Source organism: Heptranchias perlo, chromosome 42 (genome assembly GCF_035084215.1).
Source record: "Heptranchias perlo isolate sHepPer1 chromosome 42, sHepPer1.hap1, whole genome shotgun sequence".
In the NCBI taxonomy this organism is placed as follows: Eukaryota; Metazoa; Chordata; class Chondrichthyes; order Hexanchiformes; family Hexanchidae; genus Heptranchias; species Heptranchias perlo.
In genome coordinates this window covers 5,087,040-5,110,173 of record NC_090366.1, presented here as the reverse complement: position 1 = coordinate 5,110,173, position 23,134 = coordinate 5,087,040, and the positions used below count along the sequence as shown (strand labels likewise).

The following is a 23,134-nucleotide window of genomic DNA, read 5'->3' as shown; positions in this document are numbered from 1 at the left end:
TCTACGTTTGAAAACCATTAAACCAATCCTTCACTTGGGCTCCATAACAACCTGCAGCATTCTTTCTGTGAAGCTGTGGTGTTGCCATTTTAATGCTTTTAAATTTAAAATCCACATGGTGGGGCTATAGACTGTTATTTGATCTCTGCAGGCCTACTGAAGTACAGCCCCTCAGACTGAATTACAGACTGCTGCCCAGCAGGAGCTCCTGGTTTTTCAGTGGTTCTGAATGATTAGGCACTTACTGTAATATTCAATGTTTCAGGTAATGGGACAGTGATCATCATGAGCCACCAGTGCAAACAGAAGGGAAGCAGAGCGAGCATCCTAAACTACTTTCATCCTGCACTGGGGGAACCTCAAGAAAATCACAGTCCCCTCGTCGTAGCAGCGACCTCACACCCTGCACAGGACACCTCGGTGACCGTTAAAGCACGTAACATGGTCCTTAAAGTTCAGCGTAAAAAGACCAGGAGGGAGCTGAACCGTGCTAAATTCGGTAAAGTGATTGTTGAACAGTTGTCAAAATGCAAGCCAGGCCGTGTGGTTCAGAAAGTCCATCACCCAAGTAAATATCACTGCAAAGTGGTGGCAACTCTTGGGCAGCAGAGCGGCCAGTTCCTAAACTGTCCCTTAATCCTAACTGGGTTATAACCCAAAACAGACTCACTCACCACCTGGGGATATTCAACAAGGAGGTCAAATCTATCGATATCGAGAGACTTTTGAAGGAGGACAAAAGTAATCACTGCTGGCAAAGTAACACCAAGGAGCCGACAACCAAGGTCACTGAGGATGCAATGGAGGTCACAAGTTGTACACCTCTGCAAGGAAAGCAAGCAGAATCCGTGACTTTTGTCGAACAGCCCAGCTCCTCAACTCCCGAGCCAAAGGATAATGGCCCACGGCCTGCAACCAAGAATGGCTGTGGGGGCCAGGCTCCCACCACTCTGGTTCCTCCCGACCACCAAGTGGAGACTAGAATCCAAGTTGCCAGCGCTATAACGGGACCAGCAGCCCCCGTCGCAGATCTAGCCCAGAAGCTCATCAAAACCCTGAACACCCACGTCGTGTTTCCTGGCCAAAATCGAGCGCATCACACTCAACAACACTTACTGAATATTCTTGTGGAAAGGCACGGAGGACTGCCAGACACCTTGGTCACGGCAGTGAGGAGAAAACAGGAAAGTGATATTGTTCCCAGCACTATGGGTGTTACAGGTAAGAGCTGCCCTTCAATTGCATGAGGGAGTGGGAAATGGTGGAGGGACGTTCCCCGTGCAGTTTTCTTCCTGTGATGTGTGTGACGCTGGCAAGGCTGCATTTATTTCCCATCTCTCGTTGCCCTGAGTAGGTGGGACTTGTCTTCTTACTTCATAGCGATTGTAGAACTGAGCGGCTTGCTTGGCCACTTCAGCGATTCAACAACCACATGGTGTGGGATTGGCGTCATGCATAGGCCAGAGCTGGGTCGGGGCAGTTCCCTTTCCTGAAGGACATTAGTGAACTAGTAGTGTGTTTCCAACCATCTTTTGTGGTCATTTTGTCTGATGCCATTCCATAAATTAGTGACAGTAGGGACTTCAATTATCCCAGTATAGGCTGGGGAAAAAAACAGTGTAAAGGCCATGGAGGGTGAATAATTCCTAAAATGTGTACAGGAGAACTTTTTTAATCAGTGTGTTTCCAGCCCAACGAGGACGGAAGCAATGCTGGATCTCGTTCTGGGGAATGAAGTTGGGCAAATGGAGCATATTTCAGAGAGGGAGCATTTGGGAAACAGTGATCACAATATCATTAGGTTTAGAGCAGTTATGCAAAAGGACACGGAACAATCAAAGGTGAAGATACTCAACTGGAAGAGGTTAATTTCAGTGAATTGAAAAGGGATTTGGCCCAGGTAGATTGGAATCAAAGATTGGCAGGTAAAACAGTACATGAGCAATGGGAGGCCTTCAAACCTTCCAGACACATTCCTATGAGGTGGAAAGGAAGGGCATCTAAACCTAGAGCTCCCTGGATGACTAATGAAATTGAGATTAAACTGAAACAGATAAAGGAGACTTATGATAAATGCCAGGTTCATAATACGGTAGAGAATCAAGCTGAATACAGAGAGTGCAGAGGGGAACCGAGAAAAGGAAATGAGGGGCAGAGAGAATATATGAGAAAAAATCAGCTGGTAACATAAAAGGGAATGCTAAAGTCTTTTATAAACATATAAAGAGTAAAAGGATAGTCAAAGGAAGGGAGAGGCTGATTAAGGACCTAAAAGGAAGTCTTGTGGAGGCAGTGGGCATGGTTGAGCGACTAAATGAGTATTTTAAATCTGTCTTCACTAGAGAAGAGGATGATGCCAAAGCCACAGTAAAGGAGGAGGTAGTAGTGATATTGGATAGGATAGAAATAGATAAAGAGGAGGTACTGAAACAGTTGGCAGTACTCAAAGTAGAAAAGTCACCCAGCCCAGATGGGATGCATCCTGGGTTGCTGAGGAAAGTAAGGATAGAAATTGCAGAGGCTCTGGCCACAATCTTCCAATCCTCCTTAGATATAGGATTGGTGCCAGAGGACTGGAGGATTGCAAATGTTACACCCCTGTTTGAAAAAAGATGTGAGGGATAAACCCGGCAATTACAGGCCAGTCAGCCTAATGTCGGCGGTGGGTAAACTCCTGGAGATCATAATCCGGGACAAAATGAATTGACACTTGGAAGAACGTGAGTTAATAAATGAAAGCTAACACAGATTTGTTAAAGGCAAATCGTGTCTGACAAACTTGATTGAGTTTTTTGAGGAAGTAACGGAGAGGGTTGATGAGGGTAGTGCGGTTGATGTCTGTATATGGACTTTCAAAAGGAAGGTGGAATACCACATAATAGACTTGTTCGCAAAATTGAACTCCATGGGATGAGAAGGGCAGTAGCAGTGTGTATACAAAATTGGCTGTACATAACTGAAGTCCCTCATCCCTAGTACCATTCTAGTAAGTCATCACTATATACTTCCCTCCAGTCTGAAAAACAATCGTTCACCACCACTCTCTGCTTTCTGTCTTTTGCCAATTACGTCTCCACGCTGTCACTGCCCCTTTAATCCCAGGGGCTTCGATTTTGCTGACAGGTCTACTGTGTGGTACTTTATCAAAAGCCTTTTGAAAGTCGATATATACATCAACCACACTGCCCTGATCAACCCTTTCCATTACTTCATCAAAGATGGTGGTAACTTGGGTACTAAATTGGCTGAGCGATCGGAGGCAGAGAGTAATGGTGAACGAATGTTTTTCTTACCGGAGAGAAGTATACAGTGGGGTCACCCAGGGGTCGGTATTAGGACCATTTCATCTCTTGTTAAATATAAATGACCTGGACATGAGTAAAGGGAGTACAATTTCAAAGTTTGCAGATGATACAAAACTTGGCAACGTAGTAAATAGTGAGGAGGATAGTAGCAGACTTCAGGAGGGCAGAGACAGACTGGTGAAATAGGCAGACACATGGCAGATGAAATTTGATGTGGATAGGTGTGAAGTGATGCACTTTGGGAGGAACAACATGGAGAGACAGTATAATCTAAATGGTACTATCTTGAGGGTGTGCAAGAGCAGGGGGACCTGGGGTGGGGGGTATATTCACAAATCTTTGAAGGTGGCAGGGCAAGTCGATAAGGTGGTTATGATAGCGTATGGGATATTTGGCTTTGTAAACGGGGGCATTGAATAGAAAGGAAGTCATGCTAAACCTTTACAAATCAACGCTTAGGCCTCAGTTGGAGTATTGTGTACAATTCTGGGCACCACACTTTAGCAAGGATGTCAAGGCCTCAGAGAGGGTGCAGAAGAGATTTACTGGAATGGCACCAGGGATGAGGAAAGATTGGAATAGCTGGGGTTGTTCTCAGAGCAGTGTAGGTTAAGGGGAGATCGAATAGAGGTGTTCAAAATTAGGGGGGGGTTTGATAGGGCAAGTAGGGAGAAACTGTTTCCCCTGGCAAGTGGGTCGGTAACCAGACGTCATAGATTTAAAATAATTGGCAAAAGAACTTGAGGGGAAATGAGGAGAGATTTTTTCATACAGAGGGTTGTTAAGATCTGGAATGCACTCCCTGAAAGGGCGGTGGAAGCAGGTTCCAAAGGAACTTTCAAGAGGCAATTGGACATGTACTTCAAGAGGACCAATTTGCAGGTTTATGGGGAAAAAGCTGGGGTGTGGGAGTAAATTTGACAGCTCTTTCAAAGATCTGGCACAGGCATGATGGGCCGAATGGCGGCCTCCTGTGCTGTAAGATTGTATGAAAGAACTCAATCAAGTTACTCAAACACGATTTGCCTTTAACAAATCCATGCTGGCTTTCATTTATTGACCCATATTTTTCCAAGTGCCAATTAATTTTGTCCTGGATTATTGTCTCTCAAAGTTTCCACGTCACCGATGTTATGCTGACTGGCCGGTAATTGCCGGGTTTATCCCACTCCTTTTTTGAACGGGGGTGTAACACTTGCAATCCTCCAGTCCTCCGGCACCGTCCCCATACCTAAGGAGGATTGGAAGATTGTGGCCAGAGCCTCCGCAATCTCCACCCTTACTTCCCTCAGTCACCGAGAATCCATCCCATCTGGACCGGGTGACTTTTCTACTTTGAGTTCTGCTAATCTTTTAAGTACCTCCTCTTTATCTACTTTTATCCTCTCCAATATCGTTACTCCCCCCTCCTTTACTGCTACAATGACTGTTTCCTTCCTCACTGGGCTGGAAAAACACTGTTCCAGAAAGTTCTCTTGAACACATTTCAGAAATTCATCGCTCTCTTTGCCCTTTGCCCTGTTACTGTCCCAGTCTATATTGGGATAATTGAAGTCCCCCATTATCACCACTCTGTAGTTCTTGCATCTTTCTGTAATTTGACTGCAAATTTACTCCTATCTCTTTCCCACTATTTGGTGGCCTATGGTCTACACCCAGTAGTGTAATAGCTCCTCTATTGATCCTTAATTCTGACCAAATAGATTCTGTCTTTGACTCCTCAACTACATCATCCCTTTCTCGTGCTGCAACAGTATCTTTGATCAATACTGCCACCTCAATCCGCTTTTTCCTTCTCTGTCATTCATGAATATCTTGTAGCCAGGAATATTAAGTGCCCAATCCTCCCCTTCTTTGAGCCAGCTCTCAGCCAGCCAGTTATTGTCACTATATCATAGTCCCATGTGACGACTTGCTCCACCACCCTTATTTACCACGCTCCGTGCGTTTACGCACAGGCACTCCAAACCCATCTCAGACTGCCTCGCATTTCCCCCCTGTCTGATCCCTCCTATTTCTGAACTACTCTTTATTCCAATGCTGTTTATCTCTCCCAGTCCTCTGTACATCTTGTTTCTCCATCCCTAATGTTTCATCCTGGTGCCCATCCCCCTGCCAAATTAGTTTAAACCCTCCCCCACAGCACTAGTGAACCTCCCCCCGAGGACATTGGTCCCAGCTCTGTTGAGCTGCAACCTACTCCGGCCTGGACAGGTCCCTCCTGCCCCAGAACTGGTCCCAATACCCCAGGAATCTGAAGCCCTCCCTCCTGCATCTTTGCTCCAGCAACGCATTAACCTGTCTTATCCAATTATTCCTATACTCACTCGCGCGTTGCACTGGGAGTAATCCAGAGATTGTCACCTTTGAATTCTTACTCGCTAACTTCCTCCCTAGCTCCTGGAACTCTGTCTGTAGGACTGCGACCATTTTCCTTCCGATGTCATTGGTTTCCACATGGACCACAACTTCCGGCTGTTCCCGTCCCCCGCCCCCCAAAAAAAATGTTCTGCACCATCTTGGTGATGTCCTTCACCCAGGCACCAGGGAGGCAACACACCATGCAAGACTCGCTTCGGCAGTGAAGTGATACATTTTGGTAGGAAGAATGGGGAGAGGCAATATAAACTAAATGGTACAATTTTAAAGGGGGTGCAGGAACAGAGAGTTTATAATTTCAAAGTTTGCAGATGACACGTAACTTGGAAATATCGGAAACAATGTGGAGGATAGCAACAGACTTTAGGGGGACAGAGGCAGACTGGTGAAATGGGCAGACACATGGCAGATGAAATTTAACGCAGAGAAGTGTGAAATTATGCATTTTGGCAGGAAGAATGAGGAAAGGCAATATAAACTAAATGGTACAATTTTAAAGAGAGTGCAGGAACAGCGAGACCTGGGGGTGTATGTGCACAAATATTTGAAAGTTGAGAAGGCTGTTAAAAAAGCATATGGGATTCTGGGCCTCATTAATAGAGGCATAGAGTACAAAAGCAAGGAAGTTAGGGTAAACATTTATAAAACACTGGTTAGGCCTCAGCTGGAGTATTGTGTCCAATTCTGGGCACAACACTTTAGGAAGGATGTCAAGTCCTTAGAGAGGGTGCAGAGGAGATTTACTAGAATGGTCCCAGGGATGAGGGACTTCAGTTATGTGGAGAGACTGGAGACGCTGGGGTTGTTCTCCTTCGAACAGAGAAGGTTAAGGGGAGATTTCATAGGAGGTGTTCAAAATCATGAAGTAAACAAGGAGCAATTGTTTCCACTGGTAGAAGGGTCAGTAACCAGAGAGGACAGATTTAAGGTGATTGGCAAAAGATCCAGAGGGGAGATGAGTGAAAAACTTTTCTACACTGCGAGATGTTAGGATCTGGGATACACTGCCCGAGGGGGTGGTGGATGCAGATTGAATCATGGCCTTCAAAATGGAACTGGATAAGTACTTGAAAGGAAAAAAATGTGCAGGGATGCGGGGATTGGATGTGGGAGTGTGACTCGCTTGGTTGCTCTTGCGTCGAGCCGGCACGGACTTGATGGGCCGAGTGGCTTCATTCCATGCTGTAACCTTCCGATGACTGTGAAAGAGCAGGGGAAGGGGACGAATAGGATAGCTCGTTCAAAGAGCCGGCACAGGCACGATGGGTCGAATGGCCTCCAGTGCTGTAAGAGTCTATGATTACACTTGACCCCGAGAGGGAATCTTTCCCTATTAACTTCTCAACTTTCCGTGCGTGCTCTTGTTGGATAACTGATTGCAGCTAATGAATCTCTTCTGAATTTCTTCAGGGCTGAGCCGACCCTCCAGTTCCTGTATCGAATCACGTTCTGAAAACACCGCTGTCAGTAAACGGTCGGCTCCAAGGGATCAGCTGATTGATGAGACATTTATATCCCAGAAAGACAGCATGGCTTGTGGATTTCCGATCCATTCATCTCCAGTGATGGTAAACCAATCATTTATTTTTGAATGATATTTTGAGAGCTCTGAGATGAAGTGGTGGTGTTTGGGAGCCTGTCGTTTTGTGTGTGGTGACCCAGTGATTGTGATAATCAAGGCACTCCCAACACAAGAGACTGACGTGTAACCCTGAATATGACCTTTCTCCAAACACTGCCACATTGGTGCTGGCCAGTCCCTGTCTAAACATCTGGTGAGGACAGACTTAGGCTCACTGTCACATTCCCCAATCTCCCACTGATGTCCATCATCTGGGCCCACTCACAGTATCATAATAGGTGTAGCACAGGAGGAGGCCATTCTGCCCATCATGACTGTGCTGGTTCTTTGAAAGAACTATCCAATTAGTCCCACTCCCCTGCTCTTTCCCCATAGACCTGTAAAATTATTTCCCCTCAAGCATTTATCCAATTCCCTTTTGAAAGTTACAATTGACTCTGCTTCCACCGCCCTTTCAGGCAGCACATTCCAGATCATCACAACTCACTGCATAAAAAAAAAATGTTTCCTCATCTCCCCTCCGGTTCTTTTGCCGATCACCTTAAACCTGTGTCCTCTGGTTGCCGACCCTTCTGCCACTGGAAACAGTTTCTCCTTATTTACTCTGTCAAAACCGGTCATTATTTTGAACACCTCTATCAAATCTCCCCTTAACCTTCTCTGCTCTGAGGAGAACAATCCCAGCTTCTCCAGTCTCTCCACATAACTCAAGTCCCTCATCCCTGGGACCATTCTAGTAAATCTCCTCTGCACCCTCTCTAAGGCCTTGACATCCTTCCTAAAGTGCGGTGCCCAGAATTGGACACAATACTCCAGCTGAGGCCTAACCAGTGATTTATTAAGGTTTGGCATAACTTCCTTGCCTTTATACTCTATTCCTCTCTTGATAAAGCTCAGGATTCTATATGCTTTTTAAACTGCCTTCTCAACATATTCTGCCACCTTCAAAGATCTGTGTACATACACTCCCATGTCTCTCTCTTCCTGCACCCCCTTTAAAATTGTACCATTTAGTTTATATTGCCTCTCACTTTTCCTACCAAAATGCATCACTTCACTCTTCTCTGCGTTAAATTTCACCTGCCACGTGTCTGCCCATTTCACCAGTCTGTCTCTGTCCTCCGAAAAACATAAGAAATATAAGCAGGAGTAGGCCATAGGGTCCCTCGAGCCTGCTCCGCCATTCAATAAGATCATGGCTGATCTTCGACCTCAACTCCACTTTCCCGCCCGATCCCCATATCCCTTGATTCCCCCAGAATCCAAAAATCTATCTATCGATCTCAGCTTTCAATATACTCAATGACTGAGCATCCACAGCTCTCTGGGTAGAGAATTCCAAAGATTCACAACCCTCTGAGTGAAGAAATTCCTCCTCAACTCAGTCCTAAATGGCCGACCCCTTATCCTGAGACTATGCCCCCTAGTTCTAGACTCTCGAACCAGGGGAATCAACCTCTCAGCATCTACCCTGTCAAGCCCCCTCAGAATCTCATATGTTTCAATGAGATCACCTCTCATTCTTCCATACTCCAGAGAGTATAGGCCCATTCTACTTAATCTCTCCTCATAGGACAATCCTCTCATCCCAGGAATCAATGTCGTGAACCTTCGTTGCACCCCCTCTAAGGCAAGTATATCCTTCCTTAGATATGGAGACCAAAACTGTGCACAGTACTCCAGGTGAGGTCTTACCAAAGCCCTGTACAATTGTAGCAAGACTTCCTTGTAATAAAGGCCAAGATGCCATTTGCCTTCCGAATTGCTTGCTGGACCTGCACACTAACTTTGTGTTTCTTTTACGAGGACACCCAAATCCCTCTGAACACCAACATTTACTTGTTTCTCACCATTTAAAAAATATTCTGTTTTTCCATTCTTCCTCCCGAAGTGAATAACCTCACATTTCCCCACATTATATTCCATTTGCCACTGACTTGCGCACTGACCTGTCTATATCCATTTGCAGACTCTTTGTGGCCTCCTCACAGCTTACTTTACCACCTAGTTTTGTATCGTCAGCAAACTTGGATACATTACACTCGGTCCCTCATCTAAGTCATGGGGAGGGTTTAAACTAAAGTGGCAGGGGGTTTGGAACCTGAGCAGGGAGAGAGAGGAAAGCGTAACAGGAAGGGACAGAAGGTATGGAGTAATAGGTAAAGTGTTAAAAAAGGAGAAAGCAGGAACTAAGCGTCACAAAACAGATTTGAAAGTTCTTTATCTGAATGCACGTAGCATTCGTAATAAAATGGACGAGTTAACGGCACAAATAACTACGTATGGGTATGATCTTGTGGCCATTACAGAAACATAGCTGCAGGGTGACAACGACTGGGAATTAAATATGCCAGGGTATTTTACAATCAGGAAGGACAGGCAGGAAGGAAGGGGAGGTGGGGTGGCTATGTTAATAAAGGAAGGAATCACTGTAATACAGAGAAATGATATTGGGACAAAGCATCAAGATAATGAAACAGTTTGGGTGGAGATAAGGAATAATAAGGGAAAAAAACATTAGTGGGCGTAGTATATAGGCCTCCTAATAGTTGCAACTCTGCTGGAAGAAGTATTAATCAGGAGATAGTCGGGGCATGTAATAAGGGAACAGCCATAATTATGGGGGATTTTAATTATCATATTAACTGGACAAATCAAATTGGGCAGAGCAGCCTTGAGGACGAGTTCATTGAGTGCATCAGGGATGGATTTCTTGAGCAGTATGTAACTGATCCTACAAGGGGGCAGGCAACCTTGGACCTGGTCCTGTGTAATGAGTCAGGATTAATTAATAATGTCCTAGTTAAGGATCCCCTTGGAACGAGCGACCACAACATGGTTGAATTCCATATCCAATTAGAGGGTGAGAAGGTTGATTCTCAAACAAGCGTACTGAGCTTGAATAAAGGAGACTATGATGGTATGAGAGCGGAATTGATTAAAGTGGACTGGGAAAATAGATTAAAGGGTAAGACGGTACATGAGCAGTGGTGTTCATTTAGGGAGTTATTTTACAACTTTCAAAATAAATATATTCCACTGAGGAAAAAAGGGTGTAAAAGAAATGACAGCCACCCGTGGCTAAGTAAAGAAATCAAGGATAGTATCCGACTAAAAACAAGGATATATAAGGTAGCCAAACTTAGTGGGAGGATAGATGATTGGGAATTCTTCAAAAGACAGCAAAAAGTAACTAAAGGATTGATTAAGAAAGGGAAGTTAGATTATGAAAAGAAATTAGCAAAAAATATAAAAACAGATAGCAAGAGTTTCTATAGTTATATAAAAAGAAAAAGGGTGGCTAAGGCAAACATAGGTCCCTTAGAGGATGAGACCGGGAAATTAATGGTGGGAAACATGGAGATGGCAAAAATGCTGAACAAATATTTTGTTTCAGTCTTTACAGTAGAGGACACTAAGAATATCCCAACACTGGACAAACAGGGGACTCTCGGGGGGGAGGAGCTAAATACGATTAAAATCACTCAAGAGATGGTACTCAGTAAAATAATGGGACTCAAGGCGGATAAATCCCCTGGACCTGATGGCTTCCATCCTAGGGTCTTGAGGGAAGTGGCAGTAGGGATTGTGGATGCTTTGGTGATAGTTTTCCAAAATTCCCTGGACTCAGGAGAGGTCCCGGCAGATTGGAAAACTGCTAATGTAACACCGTTATTTAAAAAGGGTAGGAGGCAGAAGGCTGGAAATTATAGGCCAGTTAGCTTAACATCTGTGGTGGGTAAAATTTTGGAGTCTATTATTAAGGAGACAGTAACGGAACATTTAGATAAGCATAATTTAATAGGACAAAGTCAGCATGGCTTTATGAAGGGGAAGTCATGTCTGACAAATTTGCTTGAGTTCTTCGAGGATATAACGTATAGGGTGGATAAAGGGGAACCAGTGGACGAAGTGTATTTAGACTTCCAGAAGGCATTCGACAAGGTGCCACATAAAAGATTATTACTTAAGATAAAAAATCACGGGATTGGGGGTAATATTCTGGCATGGGTGGAGGATTGGTTATCAAACAGGAAGCAGAGAGTTGGGATAAATGGTTCATTTTCGGACTGGCAACCAGTAACCAGTGGTGTTCCACAGGGGTCGGTGCTGGGTCCCCAACTCTTTACAATCTATATTAACGATTTGGAGGAGGGGACCGAGTGCAACATATCAAAATTTGCAGATGATACAAAGATGGGAGGGAAAGTAGAGAGTGAGGAGGACATAAAAGACCTGCAAGGGGATATAGACAGGCTGGGTGAGTGGGCGGAGATTTAGCAGATGCAATATAATATTGGAAAATGTGAGGTTATGCACTTTGGCAGGAAAAATCAGAGAGCAAGTTATTTTCTTAATGGCGAGAGACTGGAAAGTACTGCAGTACAAAGGGATCTGGGGGTCCCAGTGCAAGAAAATCAAAAAGTTGGTATGCAGGTGCAGCAGGTGATCAAGAAAGCCAACGGAATGTTGGCTTTTATTGCTAGGGGGATAGAATATAAAAACAAGGAGGTATTGCTGCAGTTATATAAGGTATTGGTGAGACCGCACCTGGAATACTGCATACAGTTTTGGTCTCCATACTTAAGAAAAAACATACTTGCTCTCGAGGCAGTACAAAGAAGGTTCACGCGGTTAATCCCGGGGATGAGGGGGCGGACATATGAGGAGAGGTTGAGTAGATTGGGACTCTACTCATTGGAGTTCAGAAGAATAAGAGGCGATCTTATTGAAACATATAAGATTGTGAAGGGTCTTGATCGGGTGGATGCAGTAAGGATGTTCCCAAAGATGGGTGAAACTAGAACTAGGGGGCATAATCTTAGAATAAGGGGCTGCTCTTTCAAAACTGAGATGAGGAGAAACTTCTTCACTCAGAGGGTGGTAGGTCTGTGGAATTTCCTGCCCCAGGAAGCTGTGGAAGCTACATCATTAGATAAATTTAAAACAGAAATAGACAGTTTCCTAGAAGTAAAGGGAATTAGGGGTTATGGGGAGCGGGCAGGAAATTGGACATGAAGCTGAGTTCGGATCGGTCAATGCCCTGTGTGTGGCGGAGAGGGCCCAGGGGCTATGTGGCCGGGTCCTGCTCCGACTTCTTGTGTTCTTTAGATTTGTGGTTGGGATCAGATCAGCCATGATCTTATTGAATGGCGGAGCAGGCTCGAGGGGCCGATTGGCCTACTCCTGCTCCAATTTCTTATGTTCTTATGTTCTAATATAGATTGTAAATAGCTGAGGCCCAAGCACCAATCCTTGCATCACCCCACTAGTTACAGCCTGCCAACCTGAGAATGACCCGTTTTCTGTCCGTGAACCAATCCTTTATCCATGCTAATATTACACCCAACCTCATGAACCCTTATTTTGCATTACAACTTTTTATGTGGCACCTTATCGAATGCTATTGCTCTGTTAAGAACATAGGAACAGGAGTAGGCCATTCAGCCCCTCGTGCCTGATCCGCCATTTGATAAGATCATGGCTGATCTGTGATCAACCTCCATATACCTGCCTTTGGCCCATATCCCCTAATACCTTTGGTTGCCAAAAAGCTATCGATCTCACATTTAAATTCAGCAATTGAGCTAGTATCAATTGCCATTAAATCTGTTACATTTCCACACCGTTCACCTGAGGAAGGAGGAAGCCTCCGAAAGCTTGTGGAATTTAAAATAAATTTGTTGGACTATAACTTGGTGTTGTGAAATTGTTTACAATTGTCAACCCCAGTCCATCACCGGCATCTCCACATCATCAAAGAACTCAATCAAGTTATTCAAACACGATTTGCCTTTAACAAATCCGTGCTGACTTTCATTTATTAGCCCAGACTTTTCCAAGTGTCAATTAATTTTGTCCTGAATTAATGCCTCGAAAGTTTTTCCACCACTGTCGTTAGACTGACTGGCCTGTAATTGCCGGGTTTATCCCTCTCTCCTTTTTTGAACAGGGGTGTAACATTTCAATTCTACAGTCCTCTGGCACCATCCCCGTATCTAAGGAGGATTGGAAGATTGTGGCCAGAGCCTCTGCAATTGCCACCCTTACTTCCCTCAGTCACCCAGGATGCATCCCATCTGGACCGGGGTGACTTTTCTACTTTGAGTTCTGCCAATCTTTTAAGTACCTCCTCTTTATCTATTTTTATTCTATCCAATATCACTACTACCTCCTCCTGTACTGCTACAGTGGCAGCATCCTCTTCTCCAGTGAAGACCGATGTGATGTATTCATTCAGTACCTCAGACATGCCCTCTGCCTCCACAAGAAGATCTCCTTTTTCGTTTCTAATCGGTCCCACCCTTCCTTTGACTGCCCTTTTTATTATTTTGGGTTCCCTTTTATGTTAGCCGCTAATCTATTATCAAACTTTCTCTTTGCCCCTCTCATTCCCTTTTGTTGATCTCCTCTGTACTTTCTATATTCAGTCTGGTTCTCTGCTGAATTATGAAGCTTAAATGCGTCATAAGTCTCTTTCTGCTTCATTTTAATCTCTATATCTTTAGTCATCCAGGGAGCTCTAGATTTGGATGCCCTTCCTTTCCCGATCGGAGAGATGTGTCGACTCTGCATCCGGACCATCTCCTCCTTGAAGGCCTCTCATTGTTCAATTTCCGTTTTGCCTGCCAATTTTTGATTCCAATCCACCTGGGCAAGATCCCTTTTTAACTCACTGAAATTTTCCCTCCTCCAGTTCAGCATTTTCACATTTGATTGTTCCTTGTCCTTTTCCATAACTTTTCTAAACCTGATGATATTATGATCACTGTTCCCCAAATGCTCCCCCACTGAAATATGCTCCATCTGCCCCACTTCATTCCCCAGAATTAGATCCAGCACTGTTTCCTTCCTGGTTGGGCTGGAAGCACACTGTTCCGGAAAGTTCTCTCATACACATTTGAGGAATTCCTCTCCCACTTTGCCCTTTACACTGTTACTATCCCAGTCTATATTGGGATAATTGAAGTTCCCCATTATCACTACTCTATAGTTCTTGCATCTTTCTGTAATTTCCCTGCAAATTTGCTCCTCTATCTTCCAACTGTTTGGTGGCCTATAGTCTACACCCAGTAGTGTAACAGCTCCTCTATTGATCCTTAATTCTAACCAAATAGATTCTGACTTTGACCCCTCAACTCCATCATCCCTTTCCAGTGCTATAATAGTTTCTTTGATCAATACTGCCACCTCCCTCCCTCCTTTCTTTCCTTCTATATCTTTCCTGAATACCTTGTAGCCAGGAATATTTCGGACCCAGTCCTCCCCTTCTTTGAGCCAGGTCTCTGTTATAGCCTCTATATCATATTCCCATGTGACAACTTAAGCCTGCAGCTCACCAACCTTATTTACCATGCTACGTGCATTTACACATATGCACTCGAGACGCAACTTAGACTGCCTCGCATTCCCCACCTGTCTGATCCCTCCTATTTCTGAACTATTCTGTACTCTAGTGCTGCTTGTCCCTTCCAGTCCTCTGTGCACCTTGTTTCTCCTCTCTGATGTTTCATCCTGGTGCCCACCATGACCCCCTCCCCCACCCCGTAAAATTGGTTTAAACCTTCCCCCACAGCACTAATGAACCTCCCCGTAAGGATATTGGTCCCAGTTCTGTGGGGCAACACGCCCGTGTTGAACAGATTCTGAACATAAGAAATAGGAGCAGGCGGAGGCCATAAAGCCCCTTGAGCCTGCTCCGTCATTCAATCAGATCATGGCTGATCTTCGACCTCAACTCCACTTTCCCGTCCGATCCCCATATCCCTTGATTCCTCTCGTATCCAAAAATCTATCGATCTCAGTCTTGAATATACTCAATGATTCAGCATCCACAGCCCTCTGGGGTAGAGAATTCCAAAGATTCACAACGCTCTGAGTGGGAAAAAATGCCTCCTCATCTCAGTCCTAAATGGCCGACCCCTTATCCTGAGACTATGCTCCCAAGTTCGAGACTCTTCAGCCAGGGGAAAGAACCTCTCAGCATCTACCCTGTCAAGACCCTTCAGAAGCTTATATGTTTCAGTGAGATCACCTCTCATTCTTCTAAACTCGAGAGTATCGGCCCATTCTCCTCAATCTCTCCTCACAGGACAACCCTCTCATCCCAGGAATCAATCTAGTGAACCTTCGTTGCACCCCCTCGAAGGCAAGTATATCCTTCCTTCGATAAGGAGACCAAAACTGTACACATTACTACAGGTGTGATCTCACCAAAGCCCTGTACATTTGTAGCAAGACTTCCTTACTCTTGTACTCCAACTTCCTTGCAATAAAGGCCAACGTGCCATTTGCTTTCCTAATTGTTTGTTGTACCTGCATGTTAACGTTGTGCTTCTTGTACGAAGACACCCAGATCTCTCTGGACATCAACATTTAATAGTTTCTCACCATTTAAAAAATATTCTGTTTTTCTATTCTTCATACAGACGTGAATAACCTCACATTTACCCACATTATACTCCATCTGCCACCTTCTTGCCCACTCACTTAACCTGTCTATATCCCTTTCCTGTTGCTTTGTGTCCTCCTCTCAGCTTACTTTCCCACCGAGCTTTGTATCATCAGCAAACTTGGATACATTATACTCTGTCCCTTCATCTAAGTCATTAATATAGATTGTAAACAGCTGAGGCCCAAGCACCGATCCTTGCGGCACCCCACCAGTTACAGCCGGCCAACCTGAGAATGACCCGTTTCTCCCTCCCCTCTGTTTCCTGTCCATTAACCAATACTCTATCCATGCTAATGTATCACCCCCAACCCCATAAGAATAACAACCTTGAATGTGGCACCTTATTTAATGCCTTTTGATCCCACCTGCCCAGAACTGGTCTCAATGCCCCAGGAATCTGAAACCCTCCCTCCTGCACCATCTCTCCAGTCATGCATGGACCTGTCTGATCCAACTATTCCTAGACTCACTAGTGTGTGGCACTGGGAGTAATCCAGAGATTACGACCTTTGAGCTCCTGCTTTTTAAACTTCTTCCTTAGCCCCTGAAACTCTGACGACAGGAGCTCGACCCTTTTCCATCCTATGTCATTGGTTCCCAAATCAGCCACGACTTCTGGCAGTTCCCCAACCCCCCTCAAAATACTCTGCACCCTCTTGGTGATATCGTTTACCCTGCCTGGCACCAGGGAGGTAACACACCGTGCGGAACTCATGTCGGTGATTGCAGAAACGCCTGTCTATCTCCCTGACTATCGAATCCCCTGTAACAACTGCATTTCCTTTGGCCCCCTGTGCAGCCGAGTCTAACACGTTGCTGTGGATTTGCTCCTGACTCTACTCCCGAGGTGTCAACACCCTCACTGGTTTGTGAGTGCCACACTCCCACGGGACTCCTGCACTGCCTGCCTGTTCCTCCTCATCTGTCTGGTGGTCACCCACTCCCTCTCCCCCTGAAGCCTCTGTAGTTGTGGGGTGACCACCTCCTGAAACGTGCTTTCCACGAAACTCTCAAATCCCGGATGCACTGTAGTGATGCCGGAGAGGGCCGGGACGGGGGGGTCTGTACGGAATGGGATGGGATGGGATGTGAGAGCGGGGGTGGAATGGGGCGGGGGTGGGGGTGGCATGCAGGACTGGAGGATGGCGTGTGGGGGTGGGTGCGAGGGTGCGAGGGGACCGTGCAGGATAGGAAAAGTTTGGACACAGGAGAGTTGGGCAGGTTTTGAGAACAGTAACGAGCAGAAGCACAGCCTTGGTTCCAGTTCAGCATTGATCCAATCGATTGGAAAATTTGTCCAACTGTCTGTTAACTCTTTGTAAAGGGACAGTGAAGGATAGGTCGTGTACTGCACTCCCTCCTCACCCCTACAGCATTGCAGTGCTCCATTAGCCCATAGACCGCCTGCATCATTCTGTATCAGTCCTTATTATATCAGGGTTGGCACAGTCATCTCCTTCTGTGCCCAGACGCCAACACATCTTATTCTACGTGTGTTTGGTATCTCTGGAAATATCAGCGTTGTGGTTATCAGGATTTAACTACAATCTGTAGCTTTTTGCCTGTCACGTCCTTCCTTCCATTTATCTGCGGTTTGTTATAAATTCTGTTAATCACTCACCCAATGTTTTGTTTTATGACCAGGTGAATCGACTTTCTTGCAGAAAGCAGGATGCGAACGGATGTCCTGGACTGAGGATTTCAGGGTGTTTGCCAGTCGGTCCAGGGTTATCAGAAGTCTGGCCACAGAAAGTCACAGACAGGAGTTATTTGTTTGATGAACTACAAGGTGGTCCCTCTTCAGTAACGGACAGGGTCCAAACTGATGAGGACACTTCATTCAAACATACCAGCCACCAGCACCCATGGATGTGGAAAAATGCAAGCAGTTTAGAAATGGCAAAAGTGAATACAAACATCTTTAAAAGTCCTCCTGTTGGAAAGAGACCATCAGAGACGGAGTGGAATCTCAGAACAGGATCAGTGAAGATGCTGAATCAGGACTTGAACCAGTCTAAGAATCTTACGCAGGTTCTAGTGCCACAAAAACACATGATTCCAAATGCTGCTTCACCTCAGTTTTACAGCCACACTCCTCCCGTCCAGCTGCACAAGACCAGCAACTCCCTCGCAAAGATTTGGGAGGCCGACCAAGATTCTCCGTGTGTGGCCCACTGGGAGAGCTGCTCCAGAGAAATGCAGAGTCCAATGGGTTTGAATCCAGTGAGAGAGACCAAGGAATGGAAAAACAAGGGACAGCCTTTAGAAGACATTTTTAATGTTTCCCAACACAAGTTGAGAAATATTGGCATAAACATCTTGGGTAAACAAGCAAAAGCAGTCAGCTGTGGGACAATATGGGAATGTCAGGATGATCTCCCTGAGGGAGGGGATGTGGGTGGGAAGGTTGGTGCCAGATATAATCATTCCAAACTCCCGCCAAAAACCCAGGATATTTTATTTGAAGGCACAAAGTTAGATTCTGAGCAGACGCCCAAAGAACACCATGTGGTGCAGCATCCCCTAAACATTCATCATTGTTCATCACTTCAGGAAAATGGTCTCCAAAAAGTCTGTCCAGGACAATATGAGGGACTGCTCCACCCATTAGAACTTGACAATCTAAGTGTTTCACCCTCGCATTTCACCTGCAAGGAGGCTGCAGATCGATGGGACAGAGATTTGATCAAGCAATCCAATTTACTCAGCAACAGTGAAGTGTACAAAGAAAATTATGGCCATGATTACACTCAGTCACAGGCCTGAGAGAAAGCAGCTCAGGGCTGGCCTGGTGTGAATAATAGATGGGCCTGCCCTGTGCTGGAGACTGGATATCTGTCAGTGAAAGGCACCAGTGAATTGTTTGAGGAGGCCTTGGATCACAAGTCTTATTTGAACTGGAATGGCGATAATGAGCACCTGCCAGTTTCATTGGATTACCCTCAACCAAAAGCTTGGCCAATCCCTCTCTCACTCTATTACCCCCCATCAGACACCTTAGAGTGGAGTGAATCACCTTTGCCAAGTTGGTGGGATGTTCCTCAGAGACGCACTTGGGGAAGTACAAGTCCAGAGGTGTGGGATTTCCCCAGAATGAAACTCTACTGATTGGAAGAGGGTTCGATGTGGTTTCTGGATTCAGGGCCAGCTGGGACTGCCTGCTGTCCTCCCCAGGTCAGGCTACATTTGGAGTATAAAATAGGAACCAGAATAGGCAAGGGAGAGAAAGAAACTGCACGAACAAACCAATATAAAACCAACATAATATCAAACTCCCAATCTCACTGTTGCTTGACGGAGTTTAATTGAGGCGACTCACCATCAGCCCCTGCTCGACATCAGGTGCCTCATCATGAGGTCAAAGGAAGTTTACAAAGTATAACAAGGTTCAATCTGATGGTATAGCTGAGTGCAGGAGGTCACAATGTGGGGTATTACCTGGGTTCTGGGTCACCGTTCCATCTCACCCCTGCATTTCCCTGAAGCTTCATTTCCCTCTGTGCCATCTTGCTTCACGAACCAATCATCCAAAAGGTAAACACAGTGATACCACAGAGCAAAACCGTTTCTGTACAATGTCTCCCAAAACGGAACTGGAGCACAGCATAGTGACTCCTACAACCGGGGGACTTGAGAGGAGATGGAGTGTCCGACTGTGATGTGATGCTCTGTGCAATTCACTGACTGAATTGGTTCCCTTTTACATTTGTAATTATACGATCAGAAAATGTGATTGGACAGGCACGAAAAGATCAGTGGCATTCCTGGAGCTGGAGGATAATTTCATTGGATATCTCAGGGGACCTGATGGATCTGAACAGTGTGACCTATTGACTAGAACCAATCTGTTGTGAGCCCTATTGGATAGGATATGCACATATGGTATTGATAGTGGGAGTTACAGGATCGACAGTCTCGGTTTTAGGATTTTGTTCTGTTTGTAGATCTCAAATGAACGGCCCGATTGCCAAAATGAATTGTGTTCATGGGAACAAAGGATGTTTTTCTGTACATATTATTCCAGCTGCAAATTAACTGGTGTGGAATAAAAATTAACACAGGGATTTTCCTGAACAATTTCTTCGTTCATTGTTTCCAACCAGACATGGACGTGGTTCATTATCTAGTGACCCTCCACGGGGCGCGGTCGGTTGGGGGCCATGTGAGGTGGGACTGTGGGGTGGGGGGCGGAAAGGGTGGGTCGAGGGGGCATGTGAGGGGGAGGGGCGTGTCGGAGGGGGCATGTGAGGGGGAGGGGCGTGTCGGAGGGGGCGGGGGAGGGTGGAGGGGCGGGTCGGAGGGGGCATGTGAGGGGGAGGGGCGTGTCGGAGGGGGCATGGGAGGGGGAGGGGCGGGTCGGAGGGGGCACAGGAGGGGGAGGCGCGGGTCGGAGGGGGAGGGGTGTGTCGGAGGGGGCGCGGGTCGGAGGGGGAGGGATGTGTCGGAGGGTGCTCGGGTCGGAGGGGGAGGGGCGTGTCGGAGCGGGCACGTGAGGGGGAGGCGCGGGTCGGAGGGGGGTCCGAGGGGGCACGTGAGGGGGAGGGGCGTGTCGGATGGGGCACGTGAGGGGGAGGGGCGTGTCGGAGCGGGCACGTGAGGGGGAGGCGCGGGTCGGAGGGGGGTCCGAGGGGGCACGTGAGGGGGAGGGGCGTGTCGGATGGGGCACGTGAGGGGGAGGGGCGTGTCGGATGGGGCACGTGAGGGGGAGGGGCGTGTAGGAGGGGGCACGTGAGGGGGAGGCGGGTCGGAGGGGGCAAGTGAGGGGGAGGCGGGTCGGAGGGGGCATGTGAAGGGGGGAGTGGCGGGTCGGAGGGGGCACGGGAGGGGGAGGATGGTCGGAGGGGGCATGTGAGGGGGAGGAGGGTCGGAGGGGGCATGTGAGGGGCGGGTCAAACTGGAGGCCATGGAGAAGTCTCACTTGTGATGACACTGAGTGTAAATTTTACGTGTCTCTTTTTGTATAATTGTTTCTCATCAAAGATTAAAATTTCCATTCAAGCTGAGAAACCTGCTCAACAATTGTTCACAATTCTGTCAGTCAGCGTCAAGTGAGCTCAAAGCCAGGTATTGTTGGCTTTGCTTTAAAATGCCACATGATTCCAATAGTTTCTGTGATGTTTTGTGTGTCCAGTGACAGGAGCTGGGATGGGATTTATGGGATGGGATTTATGGGATGGAATTTATGGGATGGAATGTGAAACAATCTCGCTTCTCGTGCAGGAGAGCGGTCAGCTCTTGGGTTTATTTAACCAACTGGAGAATCAGAACAAAGGGATAAGTGAGCACTGTCTTAAACTCCTGTCTGACTTTGGTCTGAGTCAAGACGTAGATGCAGGTGTTACTGCAGGAACTGAGGAGTTGCAGTATCGGCCCGATGTATCGTAAGTCTGGAAGGTAGTTGCCGAAGATTATATCAGTGATGTCATTTAACACAATCCGTTCGTGGATGGTGGACACAGCTTGTATCATCCACAGCAGTGTGAAGCTTGCAGATATGCTGAAGAGCAGAACAATGGACCTCCTGCGGTTCTCCATCTCTGTGTCCTTGTGATTCTCCCGATCACGCTTCCCCTGGAGCCCCCTGCGTACTCGACTCGCCAGTAAAATGTGTCTGACCGTCAGAGCGTTGAGGAGCAGAATCAGCACGAACGGGAGCAGTGGGGTTAACGCACGATGAAAGTAGTCGAATGCTTTCCACAGGGGTGAGGTGTAGTAGCTCAACCTCACCCAGCAAAATACCGGCATGGAAAAAAGATAGAAAACTTCATATCGAAAATACCAAGGGATGTTCTTCAAACAGCTCAACACACTCACTGTTCCCAGAACCACAGCCGCTGTTCTCGCCGTGCAATATTTCGTTTTCAGCTTCTGGCAACAAATGGCCACAAATCGATCAAAGGTGAAAGCCACGGTGAACCAGACAGAACAGTCTGTGGCTGCATGAGTGAGGCAGTCGCCGAGACCACACATCGTAACGCTCTCTGTGAATATATCAATGAAATAAAGGATGACAATACGGTCCAGTATCACAGCAGTGAGGATAACGGTGAGATCAGCCGCTGCCATGGACACCAGGTAACAGGAGATGCATCGAGACAGACCACACTTTCCCCGGGATAAGATCAGGATCACCAGCAGGTTAACTGGGAGAAATCGGAACAAAACAGATCAGGAAAATCACTCATCAGATTGACAACAAAGATTGGACAGGAGTTTGTGAGGAATTTACACTGAGCTTACTGTGTTTCGCAAATGGAGACTGAACCCCAGACCTGGGCAGTGCCATCAATTTTAAAAAAATTATTCGTTCATGGGATGTGGGCGTTGCTGGCGAGGCCGGCATTTATTGCCCATCCCTAATTGCCCTTGAGAAGGTGGTTGTGAGCCGCCTTCTTGAACTGCTGCAGTCCGTGTGGTGAAGGTTCTCCCACAGTGCTGTTAGGAAGGGAGTTCCAGGATTTTGACCCAGCGACGATGAAGGAACGGCGATATATTTCCAAGTCGGGATGGTGTGTGAATTGGAGGGGAACGTGCAGGTGGTGTTGTTCCCATGTGCCTGCTGCTCTTGTCGTTCTAGGTGGTAGAGGACGCAGGTTTGGGAGGTGCTGTCGAAGAAGCCTTGGCGAGTTGCTGCAGTGCATCCTGTGGATGGTACACACTGCAGCCACAGTGCGACGGTGGTGAAGGCAGTGAATGTTTAGGGTGGTGGATGGGGTGCCAATCAAGCGGGCTGCTTTGTCCTGGATGGTGTCGAGCTTCTTGAAAGATGTTGGAGATGCACTCATCCAGGCAAGTGGAGAGTATTCCATCACACTCCTGACTTGTGCCTTGAAGATTGCGGAAAGGCTTTGGGGAGTCAGGAGGTGAGTCACTCGCCGCAGAATACCCAGCCTCTGACCTGCCCTTGTAGCCACAGTATTTGTATGTCTGGTCCAGTTCAGTTTCTGGTCAATGAGCACTTTGCTTCTATCTTCACTAAAGAAAAGGAGGAGGCATCAGATAAATTGTATAGGATAGAAATAGATGAAGATCATGGGGTGAATCATGGTTGCTGTGGGAGGTAAAGGTGGAAACAGAGATCTACCGGTCGCAGATGCATCTGTCCATGACAGTATTGGTCGGATTGACCACTGCACAGTCCTCATGGAGGCGAAGTCCCGTCTTCACACTGAGGACACCATCACTGTGCTGAATGGGATAGATTCAGAACCGATCTAGCAGCTCAAAACTGGGCATCCATGAGGCGCTGTGGGCCATCAGCAGCAGGAGAATTGTATTCCAGCACAATCTGTAACCTCATGGCCCGGCATATTCCTCACTCTACCATTACCAACAAGCCAGGGGATCAACCCTGGTTCAATGAGGAGTGTAGAAGAGCATGCCAGGAGCAGCACCAGGGTATCTAAAAATGAG

The 23,134-nt window shown here is 46.6% G+C and overlaps 1 long non-coding RNA gene across 1 annotated transcript; it reads left to right on the top strand.

The window, feature by feature from the left end:
- Positions 1-984: 984 nt before the first annotated feature.
- Positions 985-17,417, top strand: LOC137306273 (uncharacterized). Its single transcript, XR_010958853.1, has 3 exons — positions 985-1,221; positions 7,095-7,252; positions 17,366-17,417. It is a non-coding gene; the product is annotated as an uncharacterized lncRNA (long non-coding RNA).
- The last annotated feature ends 5,717 nt before the right edge of the window (positions 17,418-23,134 follow it).